We start from the raw sequence: 17,361 nt of genomic DNA, 5'->3' as shown, positions 1-17,361 counted from the left end.
GATGCAATATAATAGAAAAACATCTGAACATCTGACCATTTAAATTTACATGAAGAAGGGGTGATAGATCTATTGTTTTTTCCTGCCCTTCTGCTGAATCAAGAAATTTGCTTTGAATATCTACATTCTTATAACACTTTCTGGATTGAGAAAAGTGCTCGTATTAGCTTACATATAGGTTATAAGTCCAGAATTCTTGAAAACTTTGAATGCAGAGGAGTATTAAAATACATTACCACAGTTTCTCTGCATTGGATAAAAACATAGAATGCCTGAGATTAGGTTAACTCTGGTCAGCATCATCTGCCATAAATACTTAATTCCTAGGTACTACCAAGTATGCCCATTTTTCAAATATATGAGATAATTGTGATAGTTTTTTTTAGTGACGCTTAATAATGAATAAACAAATGAAAGATAAATTACCATCTATGCCTTAATGGTTTTGAAGGAAAATGGATCGCAGGCAGCCTACTATGATTTTATATGTATGAACGAAATTCATAAGCAGAAGTCAAGGAGTGTACTACAAAAAGCTAATTACAGAAGAGAGGAAAAGAATATGCGGTTGTTCTGCTCATTCTATTTCATAAGTGTCTGAAACCCGAACAAAACCTAAAAGTTTTCGTGGGCAGGAATTTTTCCACATTTACAATAATGCTAAACCACAATCCAAGAATGTCACTAACATTGTGTGCATTGTTTGCTCTGGAACACAGGCTCATTATAGCTTTCAACTAGCAAAAAGGAATCAGGAAGCATGGTTAATGGGCTTCTAATTTTGTTTGTTTGTTTGTTTTTGGTACACCATTAAGTTGGCCTGCATTGTATTCTAAAGTATTAAAAGAGACAACTAAAGTAGAAGTCATTTTATAATGACTAAAGAGAGAAAAAAGTAGGTGTTATTACTATTTGTTTTTATTCTCTTGGTGTCTCATAAATAGTTCATGTATGTGTATCATAGAGGGAAGGTCAGTCTTGAATGTGAAAGTGTCTAGGGGCATAAAATGGGAGTAGTGATTTGATTAGGTTACTGAAGTTGCAGACGAGTATTTGTAGTGGTCAGAACGAAATTAAAGGGTGGGATGGATGAAGACTATGAAGAAGGGTCAAGGATGTCTAGGGCTTAATATTTAGTGGCCAGTTTAAATCATTGTTACACCATACAAAACTAATTCAGGTAACTTTGGTGCAAAAACCATAAGAGTCATATATACTAAAATCTCACATCTTTTTTACAAATAATATATTACATGGCTTTTGTATCTTAATTAAGCTAATATTATTTTTCTATATGCATCCTTTCCTAACCAGTTGCTAATGATGCTGTATGAGTAAGTAACTATTAAAGAATTACACACACATATATATATATATAAATTATCCTTGAACTGTCTGCAGGTTTCAAAACAATTGTGTATACTTTAAAACAAACACTGAGTAAAGAAGGTAAATCCAGTGTATCTGATGGTGAAACTAAAGAATTGACTGAAATTTCTAATTGTTTCTTTCTCTCATATTCTCCTCCTTTAGCTCAACATAATTAATGGCTCCCTCTGAGTAGTGATTGTGCACTATATTTCTGCTTTCTTGATTGCCCAAAGCTTGGGCAAGGTTGGATTTTAGCGTACCATAAGAATGAGCATCTGATATGGTCATCACTGCTTCCTGCAGGTAGGTAGGAATATCCCTTTCTGTTTCCCTCCTACTCTGGCTCCTATTCTTCAGAGAGCCAACTGATCTTATCAAGTTTTTTTTGATAAGTGCTCTATTATACTCTTTCAAAAACAGGCAGTAAACAAGTATAGGTAGGTTTGTAAAGATTTTTTCAAGGCATTTAATTATTCTGATGTATACTGTGGATATCCCAAAAGGAGAAAAATCATAGGTATTATCTCCCAAACTATTTTCTTCTGCTACCCCAAGATTTTTATTTTAAAAATAAATCCTCCAAACATCTTTAATGCTAATGCTGCATGAAATATATTTTAGAAAACCATTGCATTGATAAATATTAGACTGTATGGCAGGCCATCTCTCTCTCTCTCTCTCTATTATTTCTTACTCCCTTTCCTCTCTCTTTCTCTGATATCATAGCCAACAGTGTGACAATTTGAATCAGTGTAATGATCAAGATTATAACAAAATGGACATAAACTTACCTGACAACTAGAAAGAATTCAATCATTACTTTTTACCTGATCTCCAGAGAGGATATTGCAAAAGGTCATCATTTAGTCCTACTGCTTTGGAAGAGCCCCCAGCATTTAAAAATTTTGTAGAAACTCTGCATGTCATCCAACTTCCCAGTATGCTTTAGACAACTGTTTGAAATGTATGATTTATTACCAAAATTAATGTAGACATCATGCAGTAGGTTCCTGGAAATTCTTTAGAGAAGTTTAAGCATATGCACAATCCATAAATCATAGCGTTAAGAAGGGAGAAACAAGATTCTGGCATGTAGTCACTGACTCTCAAATACCATTAGATGCTTTCACTTTGTTGAAAATAAAATATTGCTTTTATTGTCTTTAAAGATGCCTTTAGACAAGCAATATAACATAGAAATATTAAGACAGATAGGGGTTTGTTCCCACTGATCAATAGCTCAAAAAGTTTGCACAGAAAAATTCAGCAGTATGTGAGGAAACAATTTTGTTTCTAAATGGAATTTGTTGTGATCAAGAACATACTTTGAAGGCCGGGCGCGGTGGCTCACGCCTGTAATCCCAGCACTTTGGGAGGCAGAGGCGGGCGGATCACGAGGTCAGTAGATCGAGATCACGGTGAAACCCCGTCTCTATTAAAAAATACAAAAAATTAGCCGGGCGCGGTGGCGGGCGCCTGTAGTCCCACCTACTCGGGAGGCTGAGGTAGGAGAATGGCGTGAACCTAGGAGGCGGAGCTTGCAGTGAGCCGAGATTGCGCCACTGCACTCCAGCCTGGGCGACAGAGTGAGACTCCGTCTCCAAAAAAAAAAAAAAAAAAAAAAAGAACATACTTTGAGAACTGCAAGAGAAAGGTAGAAAGGCAGGAGAATGATCACCAGTAGCTTTCAACTCAACATAATTTGAGCATCAGCAGCAACAAGCATACAGTTTGCAAAAGTGGCCACAAGTGTTGCATGCCTTATATGCACACCTTTTGGCAAAGTAAGTTTAAAGCTGTTTCAACCAAGAGATGAAGTTTATTTCTCCACTCCGTATATCTGTACTTGACGATATTACTTCCTTTGACTCACGGCATGTCACAAAATGTGACACAAGCAGAGATTTGAAAATACCTCAGGGCTCACTCTTCGTGTGCTTGAAAATCTGAGATTGCCATGTAAACAAAGCTGACATAGCTTACTGGAAACTGAGAGACCACAGATAGCTGAGATGAGCCATCCCACCTGAGGATCCACCAGCTTGCCAGTAGCCAGTCGCAAGAGTGGGGTCATGTGGTATCACGCAGCATCCAGACAAGCTGCCAGCTGACCATAGATAAAAGTGAGAGAGCAAGACCATCAAAACTGGCCCACTGGCCAGGCACAGTGGCTCACGCCTGTAATCCCAGCATTTTGGGAGGCCAAGATGGGCAGATCACCTGAGGTTGGGAGTTCAAGACCAACCTGGCCAACATAATAAAACCCCATCTCTACTAAAAATACAAAAATTAGTTGGGTGTGGTGATGCATGCCTGTAATCCCAGCTACTTGTGAGACTGAGACAGGAGAATTGCTTGAACCCAGGAGGCGGAGGTTGTAATGAGCCACTGCACTCCAGCTTGGGCGACAGAGCAAGACTCTGTCAAAAATGAATAAATAAATAAAAAATAAATAAACCTTGCCCAAAGTGACAGAGCAGGAGCATCGCCATCTTGGACAAGCACCATTATTCTAAAGTTCATCTTGATCCCAAAACTCCTAAATCCAAAAGTCATCAACCCAATGGTTAAGGTCAGCATCACCATAAACCATAAATGACATCTTCGACCAGAAACATTCCAAACCCCTCCTTGACCAGAGACATGCCAGCCCCAAGATAACCTTCCCTCTGGCCAAAGAGATAATGTCAGCCCCAAGATAACGTCCCATCCAATGAGAGACATTCCAAACCCACCATAAACTTCTCCCCACCACAGAAACATTCTAAGCTTATGATGGGCTCTCTCACCCTGAAACCAATAGTCTTAGTCTGTAAGAGAGAGCACTCCTGAACAAAAATTGGCCAGAAACCCCTCTTAGGTTTATTCCCCAAAATATACCTGTTTTTAACTGTTAATCCACATTTTATGTTTCTTTTCTCTTTCTTTAACTTTTACACACACCACATGGAAAATCAAGATGACCTACAGAATTGAGCAGTAATGAACATCGTGACTGTTTTAAGCCACTACATTAGGGATTAGTTTAATATATGGCAAAAGCTAACTGAAATACCTCCTTAGTCAGCATAATGGAGATGCCAACACATGTTTACCAAATACCATTTCCTTTTCCTTTTCCAGGATTCACAGAGAGAGTAAATTCCCTACCCTCCTTTGTTGTTAGCTTGGTGCCAGCTAACATGTGGTGATTTCTAGCAAATATCTTCCTCTATTGCTCAAATTAATAGTTGCATTTTTGTGCTTATGTTTCTCAATACTTACCTCTATTTGAAAGGAAAGTGAAGTTGGGTAGCTTTTGTGCTGTTGATATAACAGTCTGGTATAATTAAGAGTCGATTTTAATGTGGTAATTGGCCCTTTTCACATTTTCACAAGTCAGTTTCTGCCAAAGGAACACATAATTACTATCTAGGAATTTAGCCCCAGGGATCACTGGAAGGCCCAGAGATTTCTGTTGACTGTGATAGTTCTTTACCCAAGGTAAAGAATTGGATTTATCCAATCCAAATGGTTCAAAACTAATTTAGGACATTTCATCTATTCTGTTTACTTTTCTTCAGTCTAATGCAGAGTAAAAGTACTTAAGAACTTAAGGGGCAGAAGTCTCATCAAACCAATACAAAGAATCTCAAGGGATTTGGGTGGCATTCCAACAAAGAAGCCTACTCCAATGCGTAGACATACTGTCCTTGGAGGGTGGGGTAAAGGGGCCAAGGAAGAGTTTCAGTTTCCCTTTATTCTTCCCTCAAGGATAATTTAGAACAGGTTCTTAACTAAAGAAATGCTAAACCTGTTCCCTGATAATTATCAAAACTTTCAATAAATTCCTTGCTAAAGTCCAAAAGAAGGGAAAAGGACTTGGATGTATGAAAAACATGAATTTAGAGAAATAATGGGGCTATAAACAGTGAAAAGTGGAATCCTTGGGGAAAAATAAAAATTGATTTTGAAAAAGATTTATTTTCAGTTCCCTCAATTTGGCCACAAAATGTACAGATCAGACACTGGTTGCAGTAAGAGTTTACAGAAAAAAAAAATGGGGTTCTAATTGAAAATAAATACTGCTTTCCTCATCTCAGGATTTCACATAGACAAGATAAAAGACAGCAATTTGGGGATAGCCAAGTACAAACAGCCCATTTGTAGTCTGTCGCAATCTCCTTTATCAGATGATGTTGGTCTCCTCATCATTTCTTAAAGGACTAAACTGTTAACTTCCTTTTCAATTTTTGAACATTTCAGATCCGTATTTCATTTTCTAAACAGATGTCCAGAGCAGAACATGTCCTCTGTTTTAATAAGCATTTGTATGATCTGTAAAAAAATTCACATAAAAAATAATAGCAATCATAAGTAACTCAAACTGCATAACAGTTTTTTCAGAAAATAATTTTTTAAAGTATTTGGATCACAAAAGGCATAAGGAGGGATCTTGGAAACAATTTGAGATATATACTTTACAATGTACAATTTTTTCTAATTTTAAGAATTTCAATTTTCATTATTTTTATAGGTGATGTTTTTGTAAGACATTAAGAGTGAATTAAAAATATATATTTCACATATATATTCTGTAATTGGTAGTAGATTTACCGTGGAGCTAACCAAGCTTAAACTTCTGGGCCACTACTTTACATTGGTCTCTTGCAAGAAAATAACCCACACTTTATATTTATTGTTTTTTATTTATTTTCTCAAGGAAGATAGACAGAACTGTATGAGCCTCTGGTCTACAAAACCTTGATCTTATCTGGTTTGTAAAGAATGACCCATTATCAATGCGTTTATCTGTTCTACCACTAATCTGCCCATTTGGATCTTTTGCCACTGCTAACTCTAGAACTCCTGTGAATATTTTGGTGCTCTAAATATTTTTAGGTTCCAAGTCTGTAGACCTTCATCTTTTCCTTTATTTCCACTTACAGCCACATAGTACTCACGCTCATTCCCAATCTATGATCCTGCCCTTGTCCCATTTTTTAAAATGCTACCTTTGTAACAGTCAAATATCATCCTCAAAAATGATGTCTGCACAAGGAAAAGACTAGTTCATTGATAGTCATAGATATACATCTATTCAAATGCATGTTCAAATTTAGCTATTACTGAGAAACTGCTAACCCTATGATATGTACTCAGTTACCTGGCTGTTGTGCCCACATAGTTAATCTGCACAACTGCTGCTGCTATTATCATTGGGGGTACCTGTTAATGTCAAAATAAGCTGCTTCGACCTCACCTTAGATATATACCCAGAGTCTAATTTCTCAATACATTGATCATGAACACCCCAATCTAAGGAACCATTATGTCTTTCCAGGATTTTCATCCACTAGCACTCCTCCTTCCTCCCTGGACCCTTTGCAGTCTCTTCACCCAGCAGGCAGAAACGATGGAGGTACAAACTGAATCACATTCTGTTACTCTTCCATTAGTAATCATGCAAAGACTAACTAGGAGAACAGGGAAAAGGAGGAGGAGGAGGGGGAGGAGGAGGAGAAAGAGGAGGAGGGGAGGAGGAGGAGGAGAAAGAGGAGGAGGGGAAGGAGGAGGAAGAAGAGGAGGAGGAGGAGGAGGATTCAGTACAAACTGAATCACATTCTGTTACTCTTCCATTAGTAATCATGCAAAGGCTAACTAGGAGAACAGGGAAAAGGAGGAGGAGGAAGAGGAGAATGAGGAGGAGGAGGAGAAGGAGGACGGGGAGGGGAAGGGGGAGGGGGAGGAGGAGGAGGGGGAGGAGGAGGAGGGGGAGGAGGAGGAGGAGGGGGAGGAGGGGGGGAGGAGGAGGACAATGAGAGGGAAAGATTAAGGGAGAAAAAGGAACATCTCCATCACTAAGAGGCAGGAAAAGAGATGTGAGAGGCAGGCTTGGACATGGACTTGTGAATGTACAACTTCAAATCTTCCTCTGATCTTATATTTGATTATAGTAAATCATTGAGCTTTCTATGCTTCAGTTCCCATAAAATAAAAATGGGTATAGTGTGAGTAACTGTTGCATGTATTATGTATATATTCATTCATTTATCATAATTAAAAGGTTTAATACACAATGTTTCTGACATATGGTGATTACACAATGAGAGTTAGCTATTATTATCTTCAGGATAACAGTTTACAGAGCATAATAAAGAAGGGAGCCAAGCTCCTAAAAGTCAGTTCAACTAAGCTTGTTCAATAGCAATGGATCAAAAACACCTCCTTCAATAACTCTTATGGATTTCCATGATAGAGCTGTGTTAACAATTATAGTAATACCTGATAATTTGTACACACACACACACACACACATATACAGAGTTATCTAATATGTACACATACTACCTTATTTAACCTTTATAAGAAATTTGGGAAATAATTACTAGTGTTTTCCCCAGCTTTACCAATGACAAAATTGAGCCATCAACTATTTAACTTGTCTAAGTCAGGATTCAAACCCAAGTAGTGCAGTAGTATCATATGTCTACTAACTCCTTAATGACATTTAAGATTATTTGGCTGGGACTGGATAGATAAAAACAGTAGATTGTCTTACAGACAATGATTTAAGATGGATTGTGTCTGTCCATGTGTAATACGCCTACTCTGACACAGATATAGTATATTCATCTAGTCTGCCCTTTTCTGTTGTCTACAATATTTCGTTAGCAGAATTTTTAAAAGTCATTGTTATCTGAATTCTGCAGAAAGATAGAAGTACAAGTCCATTGCAAAATTGCATTTGGATAATTTCCACTTCAGATTTTACTTTCTCCCTCGTGTAGTTGTTCATATTAATCAGATCGATGATGACTCATTAGACCCTCTAGTAACTACCTTATATTATAAACATATGCATATTTACTAAGAATTGTTGCACAATTGTTGCCTAAAGTTAGGATGCAATTCTGTCATCTTTTATTTCATAGTCTGGGAATGTTTAACCTATGCATGCAGCCTTCACAAGATAGGCTACCATTATTCTTACAAGATCGGGTTGATTTGATACTCTTTTTCATCTCCTCACCTCACTGTTTCTCTTTGCTTCCTGCTGCTTAGGCTCACAAACTACAGAGTTGTATGAATAATTGAAAAACATTTTAATCTACATAATTTCACCAAGGCTATGTGTGTGATTCTAAAAATCTCAGACTTTATCTAAGTTCTAAAGAAACTATTTAATACACATTAGTCTTTTCTGTATATATTTATTTGTATGGCAAAAGTAGAGGCATGTTTTCTCACTTCTGTGGTATTACAGAACCCCTATGTTCTATACCATAAACACTCTTAGGCAATGTATATAAAATAACTCTATTAAATAAAATAAAGTTATCAGTACCTGAATTTTTTAGTTTCAAGTATTAGCGAATTTTAGTTGTATTGACTAACTTACGTACTCTTTATATCATTATTGAATGATTATTGCGTTCCCGGAAAGCTCATCGTGATTACTGGTTTCATGGAGCTTCCAGATTAGTCAAGGTTAAAGAAAAGCTGCTTTTAAATACAGCAGCCACCACTTGTCTATGGTTTTGCCTTCTGCAGTTTCAGTTACCCGTGGTCAGTCAGGGTCTGATTACAAGTGAATACAGTACAATAAAATATTTTGACAGAGAGAAAGAGAGAGATTATATTCAATAATTTTTGTTATAGTTTATTATTATAATTGTTATGACTTGTTATTAGTTACTGCTATTAATCTCTTATTGTGCCTAATTTATAAATTAAACTATATCATAGGCATAAATGTACACAAAAAGCACAGTATATATAGGGTTTGGTACTATCCATGGTTTCAGGCATCCACTGAGAGTCTTGAACTGTTCCCCCACATATAAGGGGGAACTACTGTAATAGGAAATAAGATTGCTATGAAATACACACACAAACACACACACACACACACTCAATTGCTCAGTTTTGGGAGAAAGTAAAATTTTCCGAGGGCTAAAAGTTAAATAGAAATGAGCCAGACAAATGTATATGGAAATGTGGAGGAAGAAATTAAAACTGAGTGGGGCATGGAAGCATCTGTTTAGGAGAGAGAACAAATGCAGACAGCTGAGAAAGAGAATATCACAGTCAAGGATTAGAAGTTTATGAAATTCGAGAGTGTGGAGAAAATTCACTCACCCTACTGGTTCCTGAGACAATTCTGACAAAAGTGGAAGAGATATTAAAAGGCCAGCGCCTATGTTTTGCTGCCCTAACCCTAGTTTTCAATGTGTCTAACATGAGTATTTAGTATCCACATGCCACCAAGCTGCACTTTCTTCCCCAAAGACACTGTGTCCAACGTTTATATTTGTCACTCAGTCATTCACATGTCTGCTGCTTTTATTTAACCATTCACTCACCTTATGAGTAAATACAGCAAATATTTATTGAGTTTCTACTTTGGGCCAGGCAAAACAGAGAAAATTTCTGCCTTCATGGAATATTCTAGTTACAGAGACTAACGTAAGCATGTACACATAACATATGCACATGTGATTATATGATTCCTTTATAAATGTGTATAAATATATAAATGTACTCATATATTATTCTGGTCTTCCACTTCATGTAGAGAACTGCCTTAAATCTCTGTCAATATGAGTAGACCCATAATACTTTCTCTGCTCTTGCCATTTTATTTTCCTAAGAGGATAGACTATATTTTTCTGGAATAATCAGCTTCTTGAAATGAAGGGACACCTTGAAACCATAACTGGCATTGAATAGATGGTTTTCCTAGGTTGAACTTCCTTGGTTATTGACATGGGCCTGGCTAAGTTTATGATGATCATCAATGCTAAATATGCCCCTCTACCTTAAAATGTATCATTATAACCACCTCCATCACAATTTCATGTTATTGTAACTACTCAGTCTTTGTGTTCCTCGAAGTCCAAGCATGCTTAATATCCATATATGGTCAGGTTCATTTAGAATAATAATTTCTCTCTGTAATACTCAATAAAGATTTTTTTTTCCAGGAATAATGCTTCTGTTACTCAGGCAAAATTAGTTATGTTACAAAGCTAACTCCTTAATCTCCATGGCATAATTATCAGAATTTATTCTTCACTAAATCTACCTGTCAAATTCTGGTTAGTGAGGACTTTTCTTCACTATTGAATCAGGGATTCAGGATAACAGAGGCTTTGCCATCTTGTTACACCACCATCTTAACACAAGAAAACATCTTCAGCAGGGAAAGAGAATGAAATGATATGCCTGCTCTTAACAGCCAGAAATATGTATCTTCAAAAAAGGTCTAAATTCAGGCACCTACAGTTTTATTTGAGACTCAGCATCCATGACTAATACATAATTGTCAACTTGTTATATTTGTGTAGTGTTTAGAAAGCGTATTTCTACATTTTATTATACTTTTTCTTTACTAAACACTATCACCAAATAATTATTATGCTTATTTTGAGAAGAGAAATTGCACTATCATGACACTTAAGTTACAAATCCAAGATCACAAAGCCAGTAGGGAAGACATCTAAGTAGGCTTAAAACTCCAAATCAGGTCTTTTTACTTTAAATAAATCCAATTCTTTCCTTCATTATATCATATCTACCCTACCTGGAGTTTGGTTATTAAACGTATGTAGCACCATAGATTTTATGAAGCTCAATGAGACTTTTTAGATAATCTCATCCAATATTTTTATTTTACAGATGAAAACACCATAGGCAAGAAAGGTTAAATGGTTCACCCAATGTATTCAGCTAACTTCAACTCATCTAACTTCAAAATCCTTGCTTTTTCTACTACTCTACAATACCAGTAGGTTAAGTGTTATTAGGTACGAGACACTCAGTATATACATAGTGAAAGGAGGTTTTATAACTGATGTATTATGAAGCATTTTCACTAGCTTGGTTGGAGACTTTCATTCACTCCTTATGATATTTCGATCATCACTTTTGTGCCAAGGTTATGGATCAAATTAGCGTGAAAAACCTACTGTTCTTCTCTTCTTCTATCCTTATGTACCTTGGAAACCTCTGCCCTACTGATAGCAGCTTGCCTGTACATTTCTGTTTTAAATTGCCTTCTCAGTAAGAAGTGACTTATTAATGATTGTATTCCTAGTATTTCTACTTGCCAAGATATAAGCAGTCAATTCTTTTAGTAAGATTTCCAAAAGAGTCTCTACCACAAGAGAAAAATGAGTGTTTATAAAAGTGACATTGTGAAAAAAGTTGAACTGTCCACTCTATAACTAGTACCAAATTGTTTCCTTCATAATTTCAGAATTACTCCAAACTCATGGTTCCTGGTACAAACAAAGGTGATAACACACTTGAAATCCTCTACGTAAAGACTCAAATGCTCAAATTCCAAGGTTCTCTAAATGTAACTTTATTTCAGTCAAGGATGCTAAGGGTGACAGCTCCAGAATGTGGGTTCATTTTTTTGCTTTCCTTTTTTTTTCTCATTTTTCTGTAGTTAACTCATTCTCACTTGGAATGACTATAGCATTCCCTTTGAGTAAGAAAGAAACTTGGTCTGTAACTCACAATTTTTCTAATAATGTTGTTTATCTATGACAAGCCGTACTGGAGTATTCATAGTATTTATAGTATTAAGGATTTACAGTATATAGGAAAATAATATGAAATTTCTACAATAATTTTATTTTAAGGCATTAGTATTATTATTTAAAAGTCATGGCAAATACTATTTTTTTGAAGCAAACAGAAAAACAAACATGATAAAATGATACATTGAAAGCAATTGACGGTATTTATTGGGATTTTTATTTTATTTTATTTTATTTGAGACAGGGTCTCACTCTCTCGCCCAGGCGGGAGTGCAGTGGTGCAATCTCAGCTCACTGCAGTCTCCAACTCCAAGGCACAAGCAGTCCTTCCTCCTCCGCCTCCTGAATAGCTGGGATCACAGGCATGCCACCATGCCCAGTTAATTTTTGTATTTTTTTTGGTAGAGACAGGGTTTTGCCACATTGCCCGAGCTGGTCTTGAACTTCTGGACTCAAGCCATCTGCCCTTCTCGGCCTCCCAATCTGCTAGGATTACAGGTGTGAGCCACCACACCAGGCCTTATTGGGAATTTAACACTTTAAATATTCTTTGCAGGTAAAATTTGATGACTAGTCTTAAAAGAGTCTATTGAAGTCTGTTACTCTAACTCATAAATATTGGACATTATTACATTGAAATAATATATTATTGCTCCTAATAATAGCTTTTACTAGATTTTATATGTTCTCTGACCTATATACAAGTTATTTACATGGAATAAATACAAATGTTGGAAAGTTCCCCTCTGTGTCTTCTTTAGAAACCAAATTGTAGATCTAATTATAAAGGCTGCATTAGTTTAAATAGTGTAGAGGACAATGTTCACTAAAGTCTGACTAGGCATGTAATTAGTTGGTACCCATCTGGCTTCACTGTACATTGGATCTCACTCTGTATTAAGTGTTACATAAATAAGTATTTATGAATAATTGTTAATTGATTTAGCTTTCATTTAAAAAAACTATAACAACATACTGTAGTTGTCAGTGTGGGTAAGATAATAGAACGCGTTGAGGACTCAGTGAGAGTGGAAGCCATTTCTACTCCTAGGCATGAAGGAAAGTTGAGGGGAAGATAGATAAAGACTTACAGCTGTATAAGAGAGTTAATAGGTAACTTTTTGAGGTCCAGCAAAGCAAGTTAGGACAATAAATAGCCGAATCTTGTTGTCTTCCCACCTATGCTCTCCCATAATTGTCTCCTATTAGCTGAAGCCAACCAAATGCCAGAGGACAAAAGGGTTTGACTGAATTGGTCCACAGAGCTCAGCTTCCTGGGGATTGGAGGATGGAAAACGTTGAAATAAATTAGCAATATGATCTCTATTAGCTAGAGAGGTAAAGTGAAACTATCTACTCATTAAATTTATGGTTTTAGGAGATGTTGTTTTGTTATGCTTATAATAAAAAATGTTATTAACTTTAGTCAGAAGGCAAACAAAATTATTTTCTAAAAATTTTACTGAAAATTCTAGCCATGAAATTTAAGGATGAAAGGTGTGTTTGTGAGTACATGTGTTTATGGGTTATTTTATATATGATAGTGGATCTATTTTCTTTTTTGTTTCTTCAAATTACTTTATTATCTATAATTGACAAATTATACATAGGAAAATCTAAACGGTATAGATGTGTATTTTTTTACATAGTTACTCTCTTTTATTATACAATTTATATTTCATATATAAAACACGTTACTCAACAACTATAGAATAGACATAATTTTCAAGTACCTGTGGAAGTTAAAAAGATGTATCACATAGTTTGGGTAACTATACAGCATGGTTTGCTCAGGAAAGTCCTTGTTTGTGCCTATTGTCCTTAGCAGTCATCTGGTGAGCAGGTGTTTTTTTAAACTCAAAAGTGTGATAGTTTAAAATAATAAATAATACTGTAACCCTACATATACTGGAATGTATAGTAAGTCTCAAAAAAAATCAAAGACAGAGCATGTTCTGTAACCATAGCACAGCAGAAATCAATAACAAAAAGCTAATGAGAAAATCTACATTTCTGAAAACGAATATTAACACTTCTAATACATTAGTTTGAGGACAAAAATCACAATAATACTTAGCAAATGATAATAAATGATGATAATACATGAAGATTAATTGATTTGGCACACATTTGAATGTTAAGGACTAGAAATAAGATAGAAGTGAAGGAAAATAGAGTCCTTAAGCTTTTATTAGAAAACTATAAAAGCAATGTACTAAACATTCATTCAAGAAGGTGAAGAAGACTATTACCAAAAAGATAGCAGAAGAAAAAGAATAAAGAATGCAACACAAACAACAGAAAAAGAGATGCACAGAATGTAGTAAAAAAATGAAAAAGAAAAAAACTCAGAAATCTCAAACATTAAGTGTTTAAAAAATAAAAAATTGTAAAAAGATAAAAACTTTGAATATTTAAATGAAATACACAAATTACAAAAGCTGACTCAATAAACAGAAAACCTAAAATTTATACATTTATCCAAAATTAAATTAGAACATACACATCTTTTCCTGAAATTACATCTGGCTGAGAGATCTTCACAACCAAGTTTACCCAAACTTTGAAGAAAAAAATTTTAAAAAGAAAATCTGAAGGGATATTTTTCAACTCATTTTAAGAGAGTATAAGTTGATATCAAAACTTGAAAAAGACAACTGAGAAAGAAAAATTTTATTCCTATTTTAATCATAAATAATGATGCAAAAAAGCCAAAATAGTGTACTAATAAACAAAATCCAGCAATGTATATAAGGTTAATACGTCATAATTAACTTTATATTATCTGAGGTATGCAAAGTTAATCATTACAAAATTAATGAAAGTTTAACCACATGAAACACCAATGAATAAAAAAAAGAATGGGTTCTTTGAATAAATGCAATAAAATAATTTATTAAATTAAACAGCTTTTCATGTTTTTTAAAAAGACAGAAATCTGAGTGACCTTTCAAAATGATAGAAAATATCTTTAAAATTTATAGCAAACATAGCTTAATTATAAAATATGCAAAGAAAGCTTCCCTTTTATATTCAATTTAAAACCAAAATGTCTGCTATTATCGTTTCATTTCAACATGTTACTTTAGAACCTAGGCTATGTGATAAGGCAAGTAATTAAGAAAAAAGTTATAAAATTAAAAAAAAGAAATACAACAATGTTCACCAATGACATGGCTTTGTACATAGAAGTTCCAAAGCAATTAACAGATAAATTTATTAAATTCCTGAATACATTGCTGAAAAAAACAAAGAAACTTACCAATGAATACTACCTTCTACCAATTAAAAGTTTAGAAAATAAAATTTTGATGATGCTATTATAAACACTGCAAAAATGTCAAGTAGTGATGAATAAGCTTATACTAAAAATATAAGACTTTTATTAAGAAAATTTTAAAACATTTTAGAGAAATTAAAAACCAAAATAATTTTTGTATGAATTAAAGAAATGTTAAACTCATTACTGGAAAAAATTCTAAAAATTCTGTCCTAATGCATGTGTAATTTCAATGCAATACAAAATTAAACTATTATTTCATGAAAATTAGTATGCTGATTTTACGCTTATTTGGAGTACAAGGGGACAAGAATAACCAAAACACACTTTAAAAAGATAAAGTGGAAAGAATTGATCTTCCAGAACCAAGATGCTTCATACACTGAGTGCTGAAATTTCTGAGACAGAGCTATAACATTTTTAGAAGTTAATATTTCATAGGAGAATATTTCCATAACCTTACCTTGTGACTAATTTTTTTTGTCTTTTCTTTCTTTTTTTATTTTTATAATTTTTTTTGAGGCTCTGTTGCCCAGGCTGGAGTGCAGTGGCATGATCAAGGCTCACCATAGTCTCGATCTCTTGGGCTCAAGCAATCCTCCCATTTCAACCTCCTGAGTAGCTGGGACTATAGGCATGTGCCAGCACGCCTGGCTAGCTTTTTAAATTTTTTGTCTCTACAAGACCCTCTACAGGGTCTTGCTCTGTTGCACAGGCTGGTCTCAAACTCTTGGGCTCAAGTGATCCTCCTGCCTTGACCTCCTGAAGTGTTGGGATTATAGGTGTAAACCATCGTGCCCAGCCCATAACCTCACTGTGAAAAAGAGCTTCTTAAGTAAGACCAAAAACTATTAGCCATATATTAACAAATATATGGCTACTTTAAAGATTACTTTAAAGATTGGAACTCCTTTAATAAGTATTATAAAGAATATAAAAAGATATGCTACTTGGTAAAAATATACATGGGAAACAAGACACATCAAAATATACAAAATGACTTCCAAGCAAGAGAAATAGACAAGTAATCCTTTAGAAATAAAAAATGGCTGAAAACTTACCTGGGCACTTCACAAAAGGGGAAAGTGCAAATGGTGAATGAAGACATAAAAATATGCCCAACCTCATTGGCAATCAGGTAAATATGGTACATATTGCAGGCACAATAAAACACCATTACACATCATGTAAGAAATGTGAAAACAGCAAATGTTGATGAGAATAGAGAGCTATGACAAAATACTGGCCCTGATTACTTGCCCTTCCCTATTTCCATATCTTTTGTTACATAGCCAGGTAATATCTCCCACTAAAAGTAAAGTACCTTTGCTTACTTCTGACTTTCGGATTATCCATGTGGTTTGCCTTAGCCAGTAGGATGTTAGAAGATACAATGTTAGCAGAAGCTTCCAAAGTATGTGTGCCATTTGTCTTGCTCTCTGCTATCTCTACCATTACCATAGGAAGAACGTGCCTCTGTGATATGGTTTGGCTGTGTCCCCAGCCAAATGTCATCTTGAATTCCCATAATCCCCATGTGTCCTGGGAGGGACCTGGTGGAAGGTAATTGAATCATGGGGCGGTTACTCCCCATGCTGCTGTTCTCAGGATAGTGAGTGAGTTCTCACGAGATCTGATGCTTTTAAAAGCGGCTTCTCTCTTTGCTTGGTTCTAATTCATCTCTTTCCTGCCACCACGTGAAGAAGGGCGTGTTTGCTTCCCTTTCCGCCATGACTGTAAGTTCCCTGAGGCCTTCCCAGCAATGCAGAACTGTGAGTCAATTAAATCTTTATAAATTACCGAGTCTTAGGTATGTCCTTACAACAGCATGAGAACACTCTGCTACTCTCCTCTTCTAAGTGGAATGAGGGACACACCTAGTAGACTCAGACCTACATACCTGCAGTGTGAAGCAGAGACAATCCACAGATTGATGGGAATAAACAACTGCTGTGCTAATCCACTGAGTTTGGGATGGTTTGTTGAGCAACATTATGATAATAATTTACCAATCCAGGTGTAATGAGAATTCTTACACACCGGTGGTGGAAGTAAAAATTGGTACAAACGTTTTGAAAAATAGTTGTTCCTTACTTATAAATATCTATACAGTTCTCTACAACCCATAAATTCCACCAGTAAGTAAATAACCTGGAAGAAATCAGGATGAATATAATAGAA

This window comes from Pan troglodytes, chromosome 3 (assembly GCF_028858775.2).
Source record: "Pan troglodytes isolate AG18354 chromosome 3, NHGRI_mPanTro3-v2.0_pri, whole genome shotgun sequence".
Taxonomy (NCBI): Eukaryota; Metazoa; Chordata; class Mammalia; order Primates; family Hominidae; genus Pan; species Pan troglodytes.
Note: the sequence above shows the minus strand (reverse complement) of the source record.